General features: G+C 37.0%; 1 non-coding gene across 1 annotated transcript; it reads left to right on the forward strand.

Moving 5' to 3' along the window:
- The first annotated feature begins 3,830 nt into the window (after positions 1–3,830).
- Positions 3,831–3,938, forward strand: LOC148544742 (small nucleolar RNA R71). Its single transcript, XR_015900580.1, has one exon. It is a non-coding gene; the product is annotated as a small nucleolar RNA R71 (small nucleolar RNA).
- Positions 3,939–26,285: the final 22,347 nt, after the last annotated feature.

A 26,285-nucleotide genomic window follows, 5' to 3' on the forward strand; every position in this document is an offset into this window, starting at 1 on the left:
CAAAAACTCCATAATTATTTTATATCCGCCTGACTGAGATTTACAAGGTGACCATAGCTTGCTTCATACCAACAATCTCCGTGGGATTCGACCCTTACTCACGTAAGGTATTACTTGGACGACCCAGTGCACTTGCTGGTTAGTTGTATCGAAGTTGTGACAATCATGAATTAAGATCAGAGCAACAAGCTTTGAAGCCATTACCAGGATTTGTTCGAGCCTGGAGATCACAATTTCGTGCACCACTCCTCAATGTCTCTTCCTTGCCTTTGTTGCTCCTCTCTCATGGTTCTTTGATCTTCTCTAATTTCATGGAGAAGGATGGAATGCTCTTGGTGCTCCACCCTTAGTTGTCCCATGTTGGAACTCAATTCTCCTAGGGAGGATTTGATTTTCTCCCAATAGTTTTGTGGAGGAAGATGCATCCCTTGAGGCATCTCAGGGATTTCATGAAGAGGAATTTCCTCATGCTCTTGATGAGGTTCTCTTGTTTGCTCCATCCTTTTCTTAGTGATGGGTTTGTCCTCATCAATGAGAATGTCTCCCTCTATATCAATTCCAACCGAATTGCAAAGGTAAAAAATGAGATGAGGGAAGGCTAACCTTGCCATAGTAGAGGACTTGTCCACCACCTTGTAGAGTTCTTGGGATATAACCTCATGAACTTCCACTTCCTCTCCAATCATGATGCTATGTATCATGATAGCCTGGTCTATAGTAGCTTCGGACCGGTTGCTAGTGGGAATAATTGAGCATTGGATAAACTCCAACCATCCCCTAGCCACGGGCTTGAGGTCATGCCTTCTTAGTTGAACTGGCTTCTCTCTTGAATCTCTCTTCCATTGAGGGCCTCTTCACATATGTCCATGAGGACTTGGTCCAACCTTTGATCAAAGTTTACCCTTCTAGTGTAGGGGTGTGCATCTCCTTGCATCATGGGCAAGTCGAATGCCAACCTTACATTTTCCGGACTAAAATCCAAGTATTTCCCTCGGACCATTGTAAGCCAATTCTTGGGGTCCGGGTTCACACTTTGATCATGGTTCTTGGTGATCCATGCATTGGCATAGAACTCTTGAACCATTAAGATTCCGACTTGTTGAATGGGGTTGGTGAGAACTTCCCAACCACTTCTTCGGATCTCATGTCGGATCTCCGGATACTCATTCTTTTTTAGTTTGAAAGGGACCTCGGGGATCACTTTCTTCTTGGCCACAATTTCATAGAAGTAGTCTTGATGCACCCTTGAGAGGAATCTCTCCATCTTCCATGACTCGGAGGTGGAAGCTTTTGCCTTCCATTTCCTCTTTCTAGAGGTTTTTCCGGCCTTTGGTGCCATAAATGGTTATGGAAAAACAAAAAGCTTTAGCTTTTACCACACCAAACTTAGAAGGTTGCTCGTCCTCGAGCAAAAGAAGAAAGAAGAGAGTAGAAGAAGAAGAAATAGAGGAGATGGAGTGGGCTTTGTGATTCGGCCAAAGGGGAGAAGTGTTGTTTAGGTTGTGTGAAAATGAAGGAGTTAAGATGGGTTTATATAGGGGTGAGAGGGGTGTGTATGGTTCGGCTATAGAGGGTGGGTTTGGGAGGGAAAGTGGTTTGAATTTGAAAGGTGAGGTAGGTGGGGTTTTATGAAGGATGGATGTGAGTGGTAAAGAGAATGGTGGGATTTGATAGGTGAGGGGTTTTTGGGGAAGAGGTATTGAGGTGATTGGTGAATGGGTGAAGAAGAAAGAGAGTGGTAGGGTAGGTGGGGATCCTGTGGGGTCCACAGATCCTGATGTGTCAAGGATATCTCATCCCTGCACTAAGTGGCGTGCAAAACGCCCCTTTCTGCCAATCCTGGCATTAAACGCCAGGCTGCTGCCCATTTCTGGCGTTTAACGCCAGCTTCTTGCCCATTCCTGGCGTTAAACGCCAGTCTGGTGCCCTTTATTGGCGTTTAGATGCCACTAACTGTCTCCTCCATGGTGTTCTATTTTTCATTCTGTTTTTCACTTTGTTTTTGCTTTTTCAATTATTTTTGTGACTTCACATGATCATCAACCTACAGAAAACATAAAATAACAAAGGAAAATAGAAATTTAACATAGAATAGTAACGATTGGGTTGCCTCCCAACAAGCGCTTCTTTAATGTCAATAGCTTGACAGTGGCTCTCATGGAGCTTTACAAATGTTCAGAGCAATGTTGGAACCTCCCAACACCAAACTTAGAGTTTGAATGTGGGGGTTCAACACCAAACTTAAAGTTTGACTGTGGGGGCTCTGTTTGACTCTGTATTGAGAGAAGCTCTTCATGCTTCCTCTCCATGGTGACAGAGGGATATCCTTGAGCTTTAAACACAAGGGAGTCTCCATTCACTTGAATGATCAATTCTCCTCTGTCAACATCAATCACAGCTTTTGCTGTGGCTAGGAAGGGTCTGCCAAGGATGATGGATTCATCCATACACTTCCCAGTCTCTAGGACTATGAAATCAGCAGGGATGTAATGGTCTTCAACCTTTACCAAGACATCCTCTACAAGTTCATAAGCCTGTTTCTTTAAATTGTCTGCCATCTCTAGTGAGATTCTTGCATCTTGTACCTCAATGATCCCTAGCTTCTCCATTACAGAGAGAGGCATAAGGTTTATGCTTGACCCTAGGTCACACAGAGCCTTCTCAAAGGTCATGGTGCCTATGGTACAAGGGATTGAGAATTTTCCAGGGTCCTGTCTCTTTTGAGGTAATCTCTGCCTAGTCAAGTCATCCAGTTCTTTGATGAGCAATAGAGGTTCATTCTCCCAAGTCTCGTTACCAAATAACTTGGCATTTAGCTTCATGATTGCTCCAAGGTACTTAGCAGCTTACTCTTCAGTAACATCTTCATCCTCTTTAGAGGAAGAATACTCATCAGAGCTTATGAAAGGCAGAAGTAAATTCAATGGAATCTCTATGGTCTCAGAATGAGCCTCAGATTCTCATGGTTCCTCATTAGGAAACTCCATTGAGGTCAGTGGGCGTCCATTGAGGTCTTCCTCAGTGGGAATCACTGCCTCTTCCTCCTCTCCAAGTTTGGCCATGTGGGTTGTGGTTATGGCCTTACACTCTCTTTTTGGATTCTTTTCTGTATTGCTAGGGAGAGTGCTAGGAGGGAGTTCAGTAATTTTCTTACTCAGCTGACCCACTTGTGCCTCCAAATTTCTAATGGAGGACCTTGTTTCAGTCATGAAACTTTGAGTGGTTTTGATTAGATCAGAGACAATGGTTGTTAAGTCAGAGGGATTCTGCTTAGAATTCTCTGTCTGTTGCTGAGAAGATGATGGAAAAGGCTTGCCATTGCTAAACCTGTTTCTTCCACCATTGTTGTTGTTGAAACCTTGTTGAGGTCTCTGTTGATCCTTCCATGAGAGATTTGGATGATTTCTCCATGAAGGATTATAGGTGTTTCCATAGGGTTCTCCCATGTAATTCACCTCTTCCATTGCTGGGTTCTCAGGATCACAAGCTTCTTCTTCAGAGGAAGCTTCCTTAGTACTGCCTGTTGTTGCTTGCATTCCAGACAGACTCTGAGAAATCATATTGACTTGTTGGGTCAATATTTTATTCTGAGCCAATATGGCATTCAGAGTATCAATCTCAAGAACTCCTTTCTTCTGAGTTGTCCCATTATTCACAGGGTTCCTTTCAGAGGTGTACATGAATTAGTTATTTGCAACCATTTCAATTAGTTCTTGAGCTTCTGCAGGCGTCTTCTTCAGATGAAGAGATCCTCCAGCAGAGCTATCCAATGACATCTTGGATAGTTCAGACAGACCATCATAGAAGATTCCTATGATGCTCCATTCTGAAAGCATGTCAAAAGGGCACCTTCTGATCAATTGCTTGTATCTTTCCCAAGCATCATAGAGGGACTCACCATCCTTCTGTCTAAAGGTTTGGACTTCCACTCTAAGCTTGCTCAATTTTTGAGGTGGAAAGAACTTTGTCAAGAAGGCATTGACTAGCTTTTCCCAAGAGTTCAGGCTTTCCTTAGGTTGTGAATCCAACCATATTCTAGCTCTGTCTCTTACAGCAAAAGGAAAGAACATAAGTCTGTAGACTTCAGGGTTAACCCCATTGGTCTTGACAATGTCACAGATTTGCAAAAACTCAGCTAAGAACTGATGAGGATCTTCTAATGGAAGTCCATGAAACTTGCAATTCTGTTGCATTAGAGAAACTAATTGAGGCTTAAGCTCAAAGTTGTTTGCTCCAATGGCAGGGATAGAGATGCTTCTCCCATAAAAATCAGGAGTAGGTGCAGTAAAGTCACCAAGCACCTTCCTTGCATTGTTGGCATTGTTGTTTTCGGCTGCCATGGTTTCTTCTTCTTTGAAGAGCTCTGTTAGGCCCTCTAAAGAGAATTGTTCTTTAGCTTCTCTTAGCTTTGTCTTCAAGGTCCTTTCAGGTTCAGGATCAGCTTGAACAAGTATGCCTTTATCTTTGTTCCTGCTCATATGAAAGAGAAGAGAACAAGAAAATAGGGAATCCTCTATGTCACATTATAGAGATTCCTTGAGGTGTCAGAGGAAAAGAAGAATAGAAGGAGGAGGTGGAGAAGAAGGAATTCGAACTTATCAAGAGGGACAGAGTTCGAATTGTACCTTGATGAGGAGTCTTAGTCCTTTAAATAGAAGGATGTGAGAAGAGGGGAAGAATTTTCGAAAATAATTTAAAAAGATTTTGAAATAATTAAAAAGAAATTTGAAAATTTGATTGAGATTTTTGAAAACTAAGATTGGGAAAGAAATAAAGTGATTTTTGAAAAAGATTTTGAAATTAGAAAAAGATATGATTGAAAAAAATTAATTTTGAAAAAGATGTGATTGAAAAGATATGTTTGAAAAGATATTATTGAAAATCAATTTAGAAAAAGAAAATTTTTAAAATTAAAGTTGATTACTTAACTATCAAGAAATTAAAAGATATGATTCTAAAATTTAAAATTTGATCCTTTCTTAATAGGCAAGTAACAACTTGAAAATTTTTGAAGTAAATCTTGAATTGAAGCAAGGATTTTTGAAAATAGTAAAAATAAATATAAAATGGAAAGAAATTGATTTTGAAAGAGATATGATTGAAAAGATATGATTTGAAAAAGATTTGATTTTGAAAAATTATGAAAACTTGAAAAAAAAATGTGAATTAAAAACAAAATCTTCCCTCTAGTGTCATCCTGGCGTTAAACGCCCAGAATGGTGCCCATTCTGGCGTTTAACGCCCAAAACTCTACCTTTTTCGGCGTTAAATGCCTAGCCAGGTGCCCTGGCTGGCGTTTAAACGCCAGTTTTCCTTATTCACTGGGCGTTTTGAACACCCAGCTTTTTCTGTTTGATTCCTCTGCTGAATGTTCTGAATCTTCAATTCTCTGTATTATTGACTTGAAAAGACATAATTTTGAAAATATTTTTTTGAATTTTTAATGATAAGAAACAATAAAAATGCAACTAAGATCAAATAAACAATGTATGTAAGACACCAAACTTAAAAGTTTGTATACTAAGGACTATAACAATGTAAAAATGCATATGAAAAATAACAAAACACACTAAACAAGAGAATTTAAAGATCAGAGCAACGAAATCATCAAGAACAACTTGAAGATCAATGAAGAACATATTGCATGTATTCGAAAAATGCAAGAAGAATAAAAACATGCAATTGACACCAAACTTAAATATTGATACTAGACTCAAATAAGAAACATAAAATATTTTTTTATTTTTATGGTTTTATAAATTTTTTTGTGATTTTCGAAACTTATATGAAAAAGAAAATAAAGAGAATCAAAACTTTTAATAAGAATTCCAGGAATCATGCAATGTTAGTCTAAAGCTTCAGTCTAAAAAGGATTAAACATGTTTGGCCAAGCTTCAGTAGGACATTACATTCAATAGCTAAATTGATGAGAATCAATCAGCTTTTGTGATGGTGGGAACATCACCTTGAAACTCTAGAATTCATTCTTAAAAATTCTGGAGAAAAGATACCTAATCTAAGCAACAAGATGAACCGTCAGTTGTCCAAACTCGAACAATCCCCGGCAACGGTGCCAAAAACTTGGTGCACGAAATTGTGATCATCAACAATGGCGCCAAAGGACTTGGAGCTCTCAAACGTGAATCACACTTTGTCACAATTCCGCACAACTAACCAGCAAGTGCACTGGGTCGTCCAAGTAATAAACCTTACGTGAGTAAGGGTCGATCCCACGGAGATTGTCGGCTTGAAGCAAGCTATGGTCATCTAGTAAATCTCAGTCAGGCGGATTCAAATGGTTATGGAGTTTAAGATGATGAAAATAAACATAAAATAAAGATACAGATACTTATGTAATTCATTGGTGTATTTCAGATAAGCGTATGAAGATACTTTGTTCCCCTTGAACCTCTGCTTTCCTATTGCTTTCTTCCAATCATTCATACTCCTTTCCATGGCAAGCTTTATGTTGGGCATCACCGTTGTCAATGGCTACATCCCGTCCTCTCAGTGAAAATGGTCCTGATGCTCTGTCACAACATCGGCTAATCAGCTGTCGGTTTTCGATCATGTCGGAATAGGATCCATTGATCCTTTTGCGTCTGTCACACGCCCCACAATCGCGAGTTTGAAGCTCGTCACAGTCATCCCTTCCCAGATCCTACTCAGAATACCACAGATAAGGTTTAGACGTTTCGGATCTCAGGAATGGCTGTCAATAATTCTAGCCTATACCACGAATGTTCCAATCTTAGATTAGAAACCCAAGAGATACGCATTCAAGCCATTGCTATTAGAACAGAGGTGGTTGTCAGGCACATGTTCATAGGTGAGAATGATGATGAGTGTCACGGATCATCACATTCATCAAGTTGAAGAACGAATGAATATCTTAGAGAAGAAATAGACTTGAGTTGAATAGAAAAACAATAGTACTTTGTATTAATTCATGAAGAACAGCAGAGCTCCACACCTTAATCTATGGTGTGTAGAAACTCCACCGTTGAAAATACATAAGAACAAATAGTGTAAGCATGGCTGAATGGCCAGCTTCAAAGGTCTAAGGACTAAACATCCCAAGATTGATAGTGTGAAAATACAATAGCAAAAGGTCCTATTTATAGAGAACTAGTAGCCTAGGGTTTACAAAAATCAGTAATTAATGCAGAAATCTTCTTCTGGGCCCAATTGGTGTGTGCTTGGGCTGAGCATTGAAGCATTTTCGTGTAGAGACTTTTCTTGGAGTTAAACGCCAGTTTTTGTGCCAGTTTGGGCATTTAACTCCAGCTTTTGTGCCAGTTTTGGAGTTAAACACCAGAATTCTTGAGCTGACTTAGAACGCCTGTTTGGGCCATCAAATCTCGGGCAAAGTATGGACTATTATATATTGATGGAAAGCCCAGGATGTCTACTTTCCAACGCAATTAAGATCGCACCAATTGGGCTTCTGTAGCTCCAGAAAATCCACTTTGAGTGCAGGGAGGTCAGAATCCAACAACATCTGCAGTTCTTTTTCAGCCTATGAATCAGATTTTTGCTCAGGTCCCTCAATTTCAGCCAAAAAATACCTGAAATCACAGAAAAACACACAAACTCATAGTAAAGTCTAGAAGAGTGATTTTTATTTAAAAATTAATAAAAATATAATAAAAACTAATTAAAATATACTAAAAACATACTAAAAACAATGCCAAAAAGCGTATAAATTATTCGCTCATCACACCCTATCACACAGAGTTTTATGCCTAGGACATAAATCAAAGATGGTGAGATGCTATGAACTCTAGAAACAAAAGATGTATATAAGTATGGTGAAAGAATTCATAATAAACTAGGAGCCTTGAAAGATAAGTTAAACAAAAGCGTAACAAAAAATTGCATCAAACTCAAACGGATAAGCACATAAGGATAAAGAGGATCGAAAAGAAAGATAAACTATCTCTATATATATATAAAGATCAGAGTTTCAAAATACACAGTATCAAGCACCTAACTCAACCTGCAAAGCAAAGGCCGGCCGGAGTATATATATATATACACAACCAAAAATATCCCAAAGACATAAACAAGACACATGTTTCTCCAAAATAGCCTCTAGGAGGGACAAATATAAAATATATACAGAGAAGAATCTATTTATATATATACATGGCATAAGTTCAAAGTACAGCATCCTAAAAACCAAACTTCGCTTGCACAGGAAATCCCAGACGCTCAGCGAGGTGCCTCTCAACCTGCATCTGAAAAACAACAAAATATGTATGGAAATGGGAACCGGGAGTTCTCAGCATGGTAAAGGTGCTAACATAGGTAATATATAAGGTCCCGAGAAAGTCAGAGGTATTTCTAGAACTTCGACACTCAGATTTAAACTTAAAGAAGTATACTAAACCAGAAATTGGGGAATCTATTTGTGGATTCTAGTTCTAATCTAACTCTTTACCTCCTGTTAGCCCAGACCTCCTAATCATTGGTAGAACTACCCTGAGCATCACCTCCACAAGCATGAGGAATCTCTCAGTTACAAAAATATACAAGACAGGCAAACAAAACACAGATAGCATGCAATTACCGCAGATAGGACATATAGCTGATAAGCATGGCTAATCAATTAGGCAAACCAAAGTAATGCACACTCAAGCAAAATATACAAATGCACATGATGCATGTCTACCCTATGGCCGATGATATCATCTGTCAGTTATCCAACCAAACCCAACATGTCTGGTAGCAAACTCTGAACAGTCCCAGCGGTGCGATGCTCAAGGCATATGCATTTATATATAAATAACCAATCATCCATTGCGTGGCTGGGTCGAAGAAGTCTCAAATCTCAACCTGAAACCCATGGGGGCAAGTCACTACGTTTGCCTAGGGAGACTAAGATCAATCATAAATACCATCTTGAAGCAAGTGGGGCGACCACTGCATCTACCCAGGAAGCTCACAATCATCTCAATTCGGAGCAAGTGGGGTGCACCACAACCTTGCATTTACCCATGGAGATCAACCCATCTTATCTCGGAGAAAATATGCCAAACCACACCTTTGCATCTACTTGGGAAGCCTCAACTAACGAACCTGGAGCAAATGGGGAGAACCACAACCCTTGCATCTACCCAGGAGGTACGTTCTCATATGTCCAGGAAGAATAAAGGAGGGGATCCTAACCTCCCACCATCTTGCTGGAGGCAATTTTACAATACCAGGAGGAACAAAGAAGGGGATCCTTACCTTCCACCATCTCGCTGGGGTTGCACTTTCGAGAAAGAGTGCTCGAGATCAAACAGTCACATTTATAAATCAAACACGCCCAGTTTTATATTTATAATTAACATATAGTTCTTCAAAATTATCTCCACTAATATTTCAATATCTTCTCTTTAATAAATTCAATACACTTTACAAAACTACTCTAGTTAACCTGCCCACAATACTCTGTAATCCTAAGGCTCCAGCTCTAATTACAAAATAGAAACTACCTCTTTTATTTTATCAGTACGCTCTTGCTCACCCAAAAGCCTAAATACTAGCTAGAGAATCTCAAATGGTAGTTACAGAGGTTTGGAAATATAGAGTAATAGTTTAAAACTTAAAAACAACATTTTCAGAAAATAAGGGTTTCGCGTACGCATACCATGTCCGCATACGCGAAAATATGAAATTTGACCATCTCGCGTACACACCCCTTGTCCGCGTGCACAAGCCCTTGGGCGTGAAAACATCCCCTAGTCCGCGTACGCGAGCCTCTCGTTTGGCCTATTCCGCGTACGCACGCACATGTCTGCGTACGTGGGACGTCTGGACAAAGTCGAGAGTTCACATCGCGTGCATGTCTGTGTACGCATGCCCATCATAATTTTGCAAAAGCTACTAATTAAGTTCCAGAAACCAATTTTACACTCCCAACTTCAAACGTGCATAACGTTTTTGTTAAAAATAATTTTTATCTGTTCTTTGAGCGTTCTAAACTTTACGAACCCAATTTTTATTCAAAACAAGTTTTACAAAATTTGGAGGTCCAGAAGCCAAGTTATGATCCGCCAAAGTTGGTCAAAAATTATCTTTTACCAAAGTTTTCCAAAACTTTAGTTTCCAAAATCCTCAATCAAAATTTATTCAACTATAACCATAATCAATACCAATTACCTCTCCAACCTTCCTCAATCACTACACACCTAATTACTCAATCCAATTCACAATTCACCATTCACAATTATTACCAATTCCCCATCAACATCAACAACTATCATCATTTTGTATACATACAACTCATTCTATTATCATGCACCATTTACTTACTACAACGTATCGTCATACAAATTCAGCTAATAGTTTCCATCAAGATCACTGATATTAGCAATTCACATAATTCAACTTATCCAAAAGTCAACTAGCCTAAGTTTTCACGTGACATTATACATTAACTATGAGAAACCAAAACTATACCTTAGCCGATTCCTCCTTAAGCAAAGAACACCTCAAATTCTTATGTCCCTCAAGCTTCCACTTCTCCAAGTCCTCACCAATTGGATTCCCATCCCCCAAAGCTTCATCCCAAGTGCTCCAATTTGACAATTCAACTACAATTAAACATAAACTCAAGCTAGTTCATACAATTCACTAGATTAGCATTAGAGTACACAAAATTGGACAAACCACAAAGGTTTAGAGTTTTCATACCTTATCCATTGATGATTGGGATAAAACCCAACAATTATCCAATATTTGATTGTACCTAAACCACCAAAATTATCAAAATCAATCAATACTCATACTAAAACACGAATCCAGAAAGAAGAAAGAAATTGGATACAAATTATAAAGTTTCTTACCACTTTTTTTAGATAAAAATGAAGACGACTCCAAGATGAACACGTGGCTGCAAACGGCTCGACAATCGGAGCTCCAAATTGAAAGTTATGGGCGAACGAAGGTTGGGGTGAATAGTGTATGGGGTTTAAGTGTTCTTCCTCACTTCTCACCTCAACTCAGTGTGTTTCTTGTGAATGGAGGGAGAGAGAGAGCCTATGGAAAGCTTATATATGTTGGACCTTAGGCCTAATATGGACCCAATTTAAGTGGTTCGGTCTGTTAGCCTAATTTTGGGTCAAAACCTTTAAAATTAGTGTTTTAATTCCTATTATAAATATTTTTACATCTCTAAATTATAAAATTTAATTTTATATTTTTTTGGCTCATAATTATTTTATTAGTTAATTATTTATTAATTTATTAGATTTTTTTTGTTTCCCATGGTATCCCCCAGTCTGGCAGGCCAATGGCCAATGGGTTGCTGCATGCACAAGGCAGGATTCGAACCCCCGGTACTTGCTTAAGCGGACTAGTGAGCTAACCACTAGACCAACCCAACTTGGTTATTACTGGGTTTTACATTTATATTTAATAATGCAATTTTTTTATTATGGTGTTAAATTTGTAGTAATCAAACATTAACTTTTCTTTAATTTCAAATTATTTGACATTGTATGAATCTTATGTTTGTTTTTTAATTTAAGTATAAATTTTAAGTTTTTATCATAATTTATATATGAATATGTAAAAATTAAAATGTTATTTAATTTTTATAGGGGCGAGTAGGGGTGGGACGGGTACCCGGGGGTAGGAGTGGGGCGGGTAGTAGTGGAGTGACAAGAGGGAGGGGTAGAGTCGGGTAAGGCAAAAACCCGCCGTACCCACCCCACTGCCAACCCTAGTCTAATATCCGCAAACTCTTTCGCACGAATCAAAGCTCCACAACTTTCTGTGACATCGCACACTTACAAGTTTCACCTTTCGCGTCCATGACCGCGTCCTAAAGAACTAACGTATCGCTTGCTATATCTAAAGGTCGCACGTGACACCAAAATAAATCTCAAGTTTAATTAGAAGGATACAAGACCTTAGAGAAGAAGGACAAGTGACAAGGACAATACTCATAAGGATTTGGAAGAATTGCTGAAATCACAAGTAAACAAAGATGTACAAGCAATGAAGTATTGCCGGAAAGAAAGATCAATTTTCAATGTTAAGAATTACTCCCGAATCAAATAAATCCAATAGGAATAATAAGAGAAAAAATAGTGCATTAGTTTGAAACAAATTCACGCCGAGTCATGGAAGTATGAGATCATAGAAGAAGAATGACTAAAGCCAATGATGGCGCTCACAAAATTTAAAATTATGATTAGAAATTAGAAACACCTTCTTCTGTATTGATATAAAGAATGAAAAGTTTAAGAAAAATTATTTCACATTCCGAAAGAAAAAGTATGCAACAAACATTTTGCAAACGAATAACAAAAGCATGAATATTGCGTCATGTTAGAACAAGTTTAAGTTGAAGTATATTATGCAATGTTTGAAAAATAAAACTAGTTTGACTAAGAGCAAAAATATTTCCTCAAATATCTTGAAAGATGTTTAGGTGCATAATCAAACAAAATCATGTATTAAAAACGCAATATGGTTGGAAAAAAATTAAGTTATATTTTAAGAAGAAAATATGAGAAAAAGTTTTGCCCAAAAAGAAATAGAGGATGCATTACCATAGGCGGGTTTAAAGTACACAAGCGAGGATATTACGACAACTTCCATATACTTAATAATAAAATAGGAACCTTTAACTTGAAACCTTATCGCTGTTTTCTTTGAAAAATTGAAATTTCTTTTTCTTTAAAAAAAACATATATAGATACAAATCACAACACTTTTATATATATATATATATATATATATATATATATATATATATATATATATATATATATATATATATTTTTTTTTTTTTTAAATTGAGGGTCGTTATAGAAGTCGTCGTAATATCCTCGCAGTTTAAACCCTTGTGCTCGTACGAGCAGAATGGTTTAAACTGCGAGGATATTACGACGACTTCTATAACGACCCTCAATTTTAAAAATATAAATATAAATAAGTTAAAATTTATTTTTATAAATTGGAATCCTTAATTTTAAAAATTATTTTATTATAAATAATTAAATTAATTTTTGTAACGATTTGAATTTAATCAAATTTATATTCTTATATATATTTTTTTGTGATAAAATATTTTACAAAATTAAAACTATAATTCTAGTCGTTTATAAGTAATAAAAATTATATGTATATTTTAATTTGAGAAATTGATATTTTTAACTTAAAAATAGAGTTTAGTTAATAATATTATTATTAAGTTCGATATGAGCAAATATCGATACTCTTCGATGAGCTTAGTTTTGTTAATATTTCATCGTATATATTTTATCTTTAAGTTATTAATGTCATTTATATTAGTAACTCATATATATTTAACCTTAAAATAATTTGGACAAAGAAAAAGAATTTCTCATATATTATTAGTTATCAATTTATCATTATTATTATTATTATTATTATTATTATTATTATTATTATTATTATTATTATTATTATTATTATTTGGTTACATTTAACAAAACGTAAAGGGAGAAAAAGAAAGAAAGCCAAGGTGGCTTGTATACATATATGTATATACATAATATGACACATGTTTTCTTATTTCCATTAATCATCGCCTATGCTTCAATTATTTCTTCCTTCACCACCGAACAATAAGAGAAAAGAGTGACTAAGAGAGAAGAGAGAAATCGTGAAAATTTTCGAGCTTCCGGCTTTGATTTCTTGCGATCTATAACTCTAATAAAAAATCTAATTTGGTAAAAGTATTCATATCTTCTTTCTCTACGTGTTGGTGTCACTTTTGTTCAGTAGAAGTTGACGGTGACGTAACTTCCCTTCTCCTTGAGTTCGGTCAATTGGAGTTCTAGGAAGTACAAATGATTTCTGACGTTTTCCTCTTCGGTAGCTCGATCAGAAAATTTCTCTGGAGTTTCGAGTATTTTGATTTTATACGGAGATATGGTTTGGTAACTTTATAATAATTAAATGTGAATTTGATAAGTGAATGTTGATTTGGTTGATTATTATTTGAGTTTGAATGAATTTATGTTGAATTATTGTTGTTGCTTGTGATTTATTGATTTGGCTATGAGGAACAGCTCAGCTGTGGTTGTTTTAATAATTTTTGGACTATTGTGATGTGGTATTTTGAGAAAATTGATGAGATTTAGTGATTGGAAGATTGAATGAAAAACTATGAGAAATCGGTAACTGTAAAGCTCAAAAACAGACTTAAAAATCAAGCGAAAAACTTGAAGAATTTGGGGAATGGAGTTCGTTCCTTTGGTAAAGCTATAATCATGGAAATAAAATTTATATTTGATATTGAAATAGTAAGTTAATAAAAAACTTGAAGTTAGTTTTGTAATTATATACATTTTGGAGTATTTTGGGTAAGAAATAAAGTATGGGGTAAAAATGGGTATTTTATAAAAGTTCAGGGTTACTTTTATAAATACTGAGATAAGTAAAATTTCAAATATAATTTTGTAAAAATGTTTGGTTAAAATAGGAATATTTAAAAGTTTGGAGTTTAAAACATAGATAAGAAGAGTTTAAGAATAAAAGCTTTACGAAGTTAAGTTTTTATTTTTAGAAAAGATACAATTATTATTTATTTATCATTTAAATTATCTTATTTATATTATTGTTATCTTTTTTATTAAGAATATTTAAGTCAGAGAAGAGCAAACTGAAGAACCCTTAAAAGCTTTAGAGGACATAGTTAATTTAAGAATCTTATGATTCTTTTTCATAAGACATTAGGGAAAGGCGAGGAAAGAATGTGAAGTTAAATTATGATAAAGAATTAAAAGATTGAAGAAATGAAGAGAGAAAGAAAAGAAGTAAGAAAATAAAAGAGAAAGATGAGAAGGAAAAGAAAAGAAAAAAAAGAGAAGGATATATTAAGTAAAAAGATCTCTGTCATAGAAGACCAGAGAGCAGTGACTGAAAAGATTTTAATGAATGTTTGTCACAGTAGAGCAGATAAAAAAGAAAGTATTAATTAAAGGAATCTCTGTTGTAGTAGAGTTGAGAGCAAAGATTAAAAAGAAATTAAGTGATGTTTGGGCCTTAGTGCCAAGTGTCTAGTGGAGGCGACGATACGTAACGCTCACTTGATACTATAGGTAAAAATTTGATTTCCGCACACTCTAACCGGCAAGTATATCGGGTCGCATCAAGTAGTAAAACTCACGAGAGTGAGGTCGATCCCATAGGAATTGATGGATCAAGCAACTTTAGTGAGGTGATTAGTTTAGTTAAGCTGATAGTGGTGAATTGAGTGAAATTGAACTAACAGAATGTAAATTGCAGAAAATCTAAATTGCAGAAAGTAAATGGAAAAAACTTAAATGGCAAGAAAGGTAAATTGCATCAAATGTAAAGGACTTTAGGTGCAGAAAAATTAAAGAGAGCAGTAAATCAAGCAATCGAAATGAACTCAAGGACAAGTAACAGAAAGAAAGACTCAGCAGGGATTAGAGATATCATAATCCATAATGAATCAAATGAGTCTCAACTTCCTTCTCAATCATATGAATAGATCTATGGCAAATTGAAATTGATTGGATCCCAATTCCTTGATAATCCAATCTCTCTAATCACAATCAATATTGCTAATTCCTTGATCTAATTGTCATGAGAAGAGGTTAAGTACATGTCTCTCATCCATAAGCCACACAGACTCTCAAGATCTCAATTCCTCCCTAATGGTGTTGATCAAGAGAGTTGTGAGAAACAGAGTTTCAGTTCTAATTTCCATGATTCCCCTTCCGAAGCTCACATGGAAATTCAACAGAATCAAACCCCCTTCCGAAATGAATGGATCTCAATCAAAACAGAAGTTATTTCTTAGCTATCCAGATAAATTGAGAGGAAGAAGAATTTCAGTTAATTCATATGAATCATAATAGAGCTCTTCTCCCTAATGAGTTGGGGTTCAATTGATCATCGTTCTAGAACACTTGCAGAAAATGTAAATTGCATGAAAAGTAAACTCGGCTCAAAGCAAACTCAAATGTAAAATTGCAGAGGAGAAAAATTGCAAGAAATTGAAATTGCACTAGAAGTAAACTGAAGTCAATACAATTGTAATATAAAAGTGCAGAAAAGAAAAAGTGTAACAACTATGCTAAGCTCTCTGGAGTCTCTAATCCTCCAAGAGAGCTCTAGAGTCTCTAATCCTCTAGCCTGAGCCTCTATTCTACTCCTAGTCCTACTATCCGTGAGAGCCTCCCTTTATTCTTTGAAACTAATGCCTTTATATAGGCTTTCCTAAATTACAAATTGAAATAAAATTATAATCAAATCAAAATTAAATCTAAATGATTCCTGTGGCCTTGATTGAGTGATATGAATGGGCCTGCTTGCTTGTTCAAATGGGCTTGGAATAAAATTAATTGAATCACAATTCTGCTCCCAGGAGAACGTAGCGTTCAAAAGGAGAACCTGGCCCTCATATACCCACGTGTACGCGTCCCATAAGCTTACGCGTGCTTTGGCAATCTGGCGCATCGATGCGTACGTGTCACACACGCCCATGCGTCCCTGGTAGCGCTCTCCAAACGAGCGTAGTGTTCGTGCAAAGAACGCTATCCACGCGTACGCGTGACCCACACGTACGCGTGGATAGCAAAATATCACTTCTGCGATGATGCTTCATCCACGCGTTTGCGTGCTTTTTCAAGAATGTCCCACCCACGCGTACGCGTCAGGCACGCATACGCGTGGTCTTCCAGAATTGCAACTTCGACGTGTACGTGTGGCCTACGCGTACGTGTCCCTTGCGAATTTTGCTTGCTCCACTATCGCAAGCGCTCTTTGAAAAAGAACGTAGCGCTCTCGCGCCAAGAGCGCTCATTGTTTTTAAATCATGGGCCACGCTTTTAAAAGCGTGGCCTAAGGCTCCGAAGCATGCTCAAACTTCAAAATGTGTCCAGAATTCTTCTTTTGAGCTTATTTTGTGCTTCCTGCTTCTTTTTCTTCATCTTTTCACCTGTCATCAACCAAACAGATACATCAAAACCTTGGCATAATCATCAAATCTTGCATCACTCATATTATCAACTAAATCTTGCAAAGAATCTCATGAAAATGTATAAAATCAACAATGTTTGATTAAATCAGGACAAGCATAAATTTCTCATCCAAGCACTTACTTATTGCCTAAAAGTGCATGAAAACCAAGTAAAAACAGATAAAAATTGCTAGTAAAACATGCACCAAATGACATGTCATCAACGGCTCAGTGAGGACGGCGATGCTTAAGGCTCACTAGAGACCGAAAGGAAGGTTTCCCATGAGGACGGCAATGCGTAACGCTCATGGAGGGGATGTTGGCTGAGATAAGGACGACGATATGAGACGCTTATTTCAGAACCAGTGTCGGGAATCGAGCAACAAACCGACACATGAGCTCATGGCCTGTATAGGACTAGACATGCATCATACTTGTTTGCGCATACTTCTCTGTGATATGTGTTTTCTGTGATTGTGTGTGTATGCTTCTTGACTTGTGATTTTCTTTGTATCTTTGGTTTGCTAAAGTTGTATGTATTATGAGGTGTGTTGCTATTGACCAACTATTGAAGATTGTAAGTAGGCTGTTGTGAAATTCCTGTGTAACAAATAATAAGATGAACATAACTACACACCCCGACCCTACTAAGAACTCCCTAGTTCTTACCCCCTATTTCCATCGCTTTCAGGTACAGGTGCAAAGGTTTAGTGCGGAGCTACAGGAGCATAGAAAATTATATTCACGAGTTGAGTTGTAAAATTTATTTTCCCCTCGTCATCTATTATTTTGACTTTTAGAGGGGTAGGACTTGTAATTGAGGTTCTTTGAATAAGTCTGTATATATATATATATATATATATATACTTTTGTGATTAAATGGTTTAAAATAAAGTCTCCTCTTGTTTTTTTAATTAAAGTTTTGGTTCGTATTCGCGAAGACTCAATATTAAATAAAGATAGTATAAAATAAAAAGGTTTAGAGATAAGTAACGCCTGAAATTTTAGTACGATCATGAGATGCTAAAAGTTAGGGTGTTACAACTTCCATATACTTAATAATAAATTAGGAATCTTTAACTCGAAATTGTATCGCTGTTTTCTTTGAAAAACCTGAATTACTTTTTCTTTTAAAAAACATACAAAAACAAACAATACAGACAAGTAATGCACAAGTAAGGCAAGTAAGTCAATAAGCAAATAATCATGAAACATGTACAATTAGGAAAACCAAAGCAATTAAACAAACCCAAATAATTCAAGCATATGCATATGATGTATACCCACCTTATGGCTGATGATATCATCTGTTGGTTATATAGCCAACCCGACACATCCTGATAGCTAACCATGGACAGAAACTCCCATTGCGGAGCAAGTGGGTCTGAGCTACAACCCCTTGCTACTACCCGCTTAACCCAGAGCAAGTGGAATTAAACCACTACTGCTGTAACTACCCAGGCGGGTGTTTAAAAGCTCAACCTGGAGCAAGTGGAATAATCTACTACTGGTGTTACTACCCAAGGGTCACAATCACTGGCCTGGAGCAAGCGGGACGAACCACAATTCTTGTTACTGCCCAGGTATCTCAAATATACATTCATTTAATCTAAGTCAATCATCATTATTATCAAATCTCAAACGTTGACTTGGAGCAAGCGGGACGAACCACCATCCTTGCTACTGCCCAGGTATCTCAACCATGTATTCATTCATTCATCATAGTTCAACCTAGAGCAAGTGGAATAATCCACTACTGCTGCTACTACCCAGGTATCTCAACCATACATTCATTCATTCATCATCACATCATTATACATCTTAATCTTAGCCACCACTCACAGCATATATAACATTACATCACTTTCTCATTCATCGTTAGTTACTTTACCTCTTTCTTCATCAACAAGTTACCTTTCTCACAGTCCTAATTACACTTCACTACCCAAATTCCACCTACCAAGCTTTAAACAAGAGTAAAAAGGGTTTTGAAAGTTAGAGGAATGCATTTAAAAATAAAAAAAAAATCAATGTTTTGGAAAATAAGGGTCTCGCATACGCGACTCCTACTCTCTTACGCCAGGAGAGCAACCCAAAACGATAGCTCGCGTCGCGTGCCACTCACTCGTGTACGCGCCCCCTTAAATCTACCTGCTCGCCTACGTGTACACTTGCTCGTGTAGGCAAGGAGTGCAGCCCGAAACGGGAGCTCGCGTCGCGTGCGAGGCTCGCGTATGCAAGTTATGCAGAATAGGTAAAAGCTTTTAAGTCCATAAATTCAGTTTTCTGCACCTAGCTTCCGATGTCCATAACTTCCTCTACAAAACTCTTATTTCCACAAAATGTATACTATTTTAAAGCTTTCAAAATTATCTTTATTTTGAAATAGATTTCATTCAATTAACTCTGCCTATGTTACACTTACGGTACATAGCCGGTCCCAGGCCTGGATAAAGGAGGAGGATTATGTTAGGTCTTCGACAACCAACATAAAAACTTAGTCGAATCTTCATGGCATGAATCAAAGACATTATTGCGCTAAAGTTATGTCGTTGCTCAGAAGTAACGCGCTGTATGGCTCGAGTACAGTGTTAAATGAGCAAGAGCTGCTACATCGTTACCTGGATGTAGTGTTAAAAGAGCAAGGTTCCCATGTTTTCATGAACGGACAAGGGTAAATAAGCTAGTTCACAAACTAAATGGTATAGGTCGAAGCGACAGAAGGGTGAGATTTGGGACATGGAACATAGGCACTCTAATAGGAAAATCCATGGAGGTGGTGGATACCATGACAAGGAGGAAGATTAACATTATGTACCTGAAAGAAACAAAATAGATTGGTGTGAAGGCTAGTGATAAACCACTATTTTATGGCTTATATTGTGTTTAATTATGTGGTTTTATCATGATCTTTACCCACTTATTCATTAAATAAGCATGCATTTATAATTCCTTCCTAAAGTTATTGCATGATTGAAAATTTGCTTCCTAGAGACTTTTAATTATGTATTTTATTTCTCCTTTATTCCATTCGATGCCGTGATATGTGTGTTTCAATCAACTCCCCATCAAGTTAGGGAACTACTCGCTCATTGTAAATGTAAAATTCATAACATAAGAAAGGGAATTAAAGAAAGACATGATAAATAATGATCAAAAGATTAATTAAAAATAAAAGTAATTCTTGTATTAATAAATGCTAAAATAATCCAATAGTAAAATTAAGTAAATTAAGGAACATGGAAGAGTAAGAGACAAGTAAAGAGAACGAACTAGAATGTCGAAGTCTTGATGAGGCAATAATTCTTCTCAATATCCCAATACAAAAACAATGAAAATAACAAATCCTAAAAACTATGAATGTGTAGAGAGAAAACCTAGAGGAGAGGAAAACTAGATCTAAAAATTAATTGATGTGGGCAGAAATTGGCGAGTTAAGAATGATTAGAAAATATGCGTTGCAAGTGTAGTTCTCAACCAACCAGAAATCCGCTTATCAATTTAGAAGAGTGTCACAGAAATTAAAATTGAAATACTGGGAGTATGAATCCCAGGTCGTCTCCCAACGAGTTGCAGAAAAGTGTGCTATTTTATTAATCGGATGGTTTTCAAAAGGGTTGAGTTGAATGGTAGAAAATTAAATTAGAGAATTTATATAAATTTAAATAAAAGCCTTGACTGGGAGTTGATTAGCTGGAAGCCCTATTCTTGTTGGAGCACTCTCAAGATTAATTGACAATTGAGGGTTATTATGTTTAGTTGTCCCCCACTAAGTAAGGGAAAGTTAAACAAGTTGGAGTGCTGTTTCTATTCACAAGTTCCAATCCGCTCTTGGGAGGATTGGTGTTAGTGACTAGAGAGCAATCCAATAATAAACCCAATTATAATCTTTCTCTTGAGCAACTCAACTCAAGGGTTCCTATCAATCAACTCCCCATCAAGTTAGGGAACTACTTGCTCATTGTAAATGTAAAATTCATAACATAAGAAAGGGAATTAAAGAAAGACATGATAAATAATGATCAAAAGATTAATTAAAAATAAAAGTAATTCTTGTATTAATAAATGCTAAAATAATCCAATAGTAAAATTAAGTAAATTAAGGAACATGGAAGAGTAACAGACACGTAAAGAGAACGAACTAGAATGTCGAAGTCTTGATGAGGCAATAACTCTTCTCAATATCCCAATGCAAAAACAATGAAAATAACAAATCCTAAAAACTATGAATGTGTAGAGAGAAAGCCTAGAGGAGAGGAAAACTAGATCCAAAAACTAAAACTATGCGGAATGAATGTTATTTTTGGTTTCTGCATGTTCTCTGGCTCTAGTCTGCTTTTTTGGGCCGAAAACTGGGTCAAAATAAGGCCCGAAATCGCCCCAGCGATTCTGCAGATTATGCAGATCGCGCATGTCACGCGGACGCGTCATTCAGGTGGATGCGTCATTCGGCGTTTCGCTTTGCCACGCGGATGCGTCGTCCACGCTTCCGCGTCACTTGTGCAATTTCCAATTCGCGCGGCCGCGTCATCCATGCGGCCGCGTCACTTCTCGCTGGTCATCTCCTCAATTTCTTGTGTTCCTTCCATTTTTGCAAGCTTCCTGTCCAATCTCTAACTCATTCATGTCTTATAAAGCCTGAAACACTTAACACACATATCACGGCATCGAATGGAATAAAGGAGAAATAAAATACATAATTAAAAGTCTCTAGGAAGCAAGTTTTCAATCATGCAATAACTTTAGGAAGGAATTATAAATGCATGCTTATTTAATGAATAAGTGGGTAAAGATCATAATAAAACCATATAATTAAACACAATATAAACCATAAAATAGTGGTTTATCAACCTCCCCACACTTAAACATTAGCATGTCCTCATGCTTAGTTGAAGGAGATAAAATGAATGAGTAAGAACATGTAAAATCTGTGCAATGCAATGCAACCTATATATATGAATGCAACTATATGATTTTTGGCCACTTGATCAAAAGTAAGTAAGCTCTTCAAAACAATTACAAATCAAATCCCACTAACTCAATTCTTATACAGTAAGAACAGATAAAAATGCAAGAAGATAGCTCATGAAAGCATGGAACATAGAAATTCAAGCATGGAACCCTCAATGATGATGTATGTACACTCTAGTCTCTCTAGTGTATAGGGTCATCACTCTATCCTTCTCTAATCATGCTCTCTAATTTTTGTTCTTCTCCTAACCAATCGACAACATTTAATATACCAATGCAAATATCATGAGGTCTTTTCAAGGTTGTAATGGGGCCAAGGTAAGGGTAAGGATGCATATATGGCTAAGTAAGCTTATAAATTGAATCTTTAATTAACCCAAGCTTTAACATAACCTATATATATTCTATGTAACTTTTAAAATTCATACCTAGCTACCCAGAAATTTTCTTCCACATTTCATACTCATGTTTCAACCTTTTATTTTGATTTTATCATACATGCATTGATCTTTGAATACTTGACTTAGCATTGGGGTAATTTTGTCCCCTTATTTATTTGTTGAATATATTTTATATTTTTTTTTCATGAACATAGAAACATAAAAATAACATAGCTTATCAATGCACATAGATTTTTAATTCTTATAGTTTCTCATGAGTAGGTATCCAAATTCCTAGTATATTATCATGACACATTCCCTTATTATCTTTTTCTTCCACAATTTCCCATACTTAAATAACACACACAATTCTATCTTAAGCTAACCAAAGATTCAATTTGGGCCTTTGGGGTATATAATTATTTTTCCGCTTAAGGCTAGTAATGTGGTAAAATATAGAACAAATGGGATTTAAAGGCTCAAAGTGGCTAACAAAGGTAATTGAAAGGGTAGGCTTAATTTGGATAAGTAAGCTAAACAAATAATGGCCTCAATCATATGCAAACATATAAATATAATAAATATTGGACATATAGGATGAAACAAAATATAGATTACAATCATAGAGAAGTAAACACACAAGAATAAAATAATTATGGTTAAAAAATGTAACCATTCATAAAGGCTCAAATCTCATAGGTTGTGTGTTCTTTAGCTCAAAAATCATGTTCCAAATACAACTTCAAGCAAATTTAACATAAAAGTTTTAATTAAAATTAGTGAAATTTTGTTCCAAAGATAGGGTTTTAGAAGAAGCTTATTGTCTTTTTAATCAAGCAAAACATGAATGCAACTAATCTATTACTATGCAATTTATCCTATTCTATAAAAGAAAAATCTAACTAAATATCCTAATTTATTGGTGCTAGGAAAGAGAAATTACCTCCGGAAGTCAAGTACTGACCAACCTCCCCACACTTAAGGCTTTGTACCGTCCTCGGTGCCATCTGTCAAGAACAAAGGTAGGCTGGTAGCAGTATCTCCACAGTTGGGACCATCATGGCTCCTGTGCTGGTAAAGAAAGTGGAGTCCGGGGTATCTGAGTCCTTGAATTTTCCCATGATCAGCTCCTTGAGGTATGTGAATCAGCGCTTGTTACGGCGCTCTCTCATCTTAGCTTTCTGTTCATGCCGATCCAACTTTTCAAGTATCTGATGGAGCAGTTGGACTGTTGTAGGTGCTTGTGGTGTTGAAGAATGAATATCTTCAACTGGTTCAGTAGGCTGGCTGATAGTGGCTGTTGGAAGTCTAAGGTACTTCCCGTTGGGGACATACTGATCATCCCGTGAAAGTCTGGCTTTGGTGTCCCCAGCTCTGTATGAGACTCCGGCTGCTGAGACAAGATCTGAGACCAGGGCGGGAAGAGGTAAGTTGCCAGCGATTTGTACGTGTCCCATGGCATTCCGGATATGTCTTGGTAGATTCAAAGGTTGGTCTGTAAGGATGCACTATAGTAGAACGGCCATGTCCGCAGTGAAGGAGGACTCGTGAGTGCTCAGAAAGACGTAATGGGACATGATCTGTGCTCATACGTGAGCCTCCAAGGTAAGTGCTGAAGCCGAAATTCCCTTAGGGCGGGTACGATGGTATCCGTAGATCCATCTGCTGCCAGGTAGTGCGATAACTCTGAGAATAGCGTCCCAGTCAAATTGGTACATCTGGCGCTTGAGTGTGGCTTCTTGAAAGGCGTTTAGACCTTCTGGAACAGGGGGAAGACCTAGAGCTTTTTGAATGGCTTCTTCAGTAATGGGGACTTGCTTCTGACGGACATAGACAGACTGCAGGGTTGGCAGGTGAAAGTTGGAATAGAACTCGACTACCCAAGAAAGATTGACTTGCCTTGGCTGTCTCTGTAGGAAACCCCATTGTCTTCGAGCAATTTGCGGCTCAACAAAGGTAGCAATATTGGGCGGGAGGAGAAGAAGGTATTCGTTGTTGTAACTCCTTTCAGCCAGGATGGGGAACATCTGCTCACAGTAGCGATTGGGGAATCGCGCAATGTCCTTTGCTGGGAAGGCTTTTTCCTTATCATCAACCTTTATGATCCTCTTAATCTTCTTTGTTGAGGGCTTTACCGCAGTTGAAGAGGGTTCTGCCACTAATGCTCTTTTTGTACCTCTTCTTGCTGGTTGTTTGGGGGTAGATTTCTCCTTTTCTTTCTTGGTGGCCATCCTGAAAAAAGGAAAGAGAAAGTAAATTAAATTTAAAGGGGTGAAGCAAGTAAGAAGGTGATGTAAGTGATAATCAATGCACAATAAAGAAGAATGACGTTAACACATGGTCTGGACTACATGTGAAAAGTTCATCAATGGAAATATAGCAAGTGCATGTAGGACAATGAAATGCAAGAGGTTTATTGGCATGCAGGCAAAGGCATGAGTAGCATAGATCAAGCATTCAATGTCTAATTTAAATATGTTATCACTCGTAACTAACCATCACGTTTGTATTGACAATTAAATTCAATGAATAAAATAGTAAAGGGAATTTGTGAAAAGCAAGCATTGAATATTAGAGTAGAAAAATGTAGAGAAGTTTATAATGCCATATGGGCTTTTTCACAAACACATAGCATGCATGTAGAAGAAGCTCTTGAAAATAAGAATTTGAACATGCAAGTAATCCCTTAAAAAGCAATATATAATTGTCAAACAAATTTACAACAATCCACCAGCATACAATAATAAATAATGACTTACATAAATTGATAACACCAAGTAAAAAGGAGAAAGAAAGAAAAAGAAAATATGAATAATGAAGGTAAAAAGAAAAGAAAAGAAGATAACATATAAAAATAAGAAGAATAATAGAAAAGAAGGGGGGAAGGAGAAAAGAAAGAGAAAAACCTTGTTAATGGGGGTGAGAGAGAGTAAAAAGTGAGAAAGAAGGAAGAAGGGAGGAAGGGAGGGAGAAGAAATAAGGAGGAAAAAGAGAAAATAGGATTTGGAAAGTGATGCCAGGGCATTTTGGCCAGTTTCACTGACCTTTTCTTTACTGTTGAAGGGTAGTTTCATGCATTTTCTTAGGAAATAAGCAAGTTTTAGGTAGAATTTTACTTACATCTTGATTCAAGCAAACATTGTGCACTTTACATGATTTCATGAGAATTATGCATGAATTAAATGACAAATTGGATGATGCATGTCTCATGACTTGGATTAGAACTTTGATGCACTCTACTACTTGATTTTAGGACAAAGAAAGCAAGGAAGAACCACGTTAACAGCCACGTTAGTCTAACTAACGTGACCACTAACATGGAAAGGGAGCTAGCTTGCAACGTTACTGAGAAAAGTAATTGCCAATAACGTCCTCGAAGCCATCATAGCCCACGTTAAGAGTCACGTTAACTAAGGTAACGTGAACTCTAACGTGGAAGAAGAAAATGAAGCCAACGTTAGTGACACTCACCTTTGTCACTAACATTGGACCAAGCTCATATTGGTCACGTTAAGAGCCACGTTAACTCAGTTAACGTGGACTCTAACGTGGGGAAGCAAAAGAATGGCCAACGTTAGTGACACTCACCTTTGTCACTAACGTTGGACTAAGCCACTTTGAGCCACGTTAGTTGCCATGTTAACTTAGTTAACGTGGAAGCTAACGTGGAGGGAGCAAGAATCGCCAACGTTAGTGACACTCACCTTTGTCACTAACGTTGGAATGAGCCACTATGAGCAACGTTAACTCCCACGTTAACTTAGTTAATGTGGAAGCTAACGTGGATGAAAGAATGATGAGCCAACGTTAGTGACACTCACCTTTGTCACTAACGTTGGAGATGGCTATCACCACCACGTCAGAAGCCACGTTAACCTAGTTAACGTGAACTCTAACGTTGGAAGTAGGGGCGTTTTGAAACGTTAGTGACAAAGGTAAGTGTCACTAATGTTTTCGAAGATTTGGCAAGCCTACGC

The sequence above is a fragment of the Arachis ipaensis genome, chromosome B9 (assembly GCF_059453495.1).
Source record: "Arachis ipaensis isolate K30076 ecotype BB chromosome B9, ASM5945349v1, whole genome shotgun sequence".
NCBI classification, from domain to species: domain Eukaryota; kingdom Viridiplantae; phylum Streptophyta; class Magnoliopsida; order Fabales; family Fabaceae; genus Arachis; species Arachis ipaensis.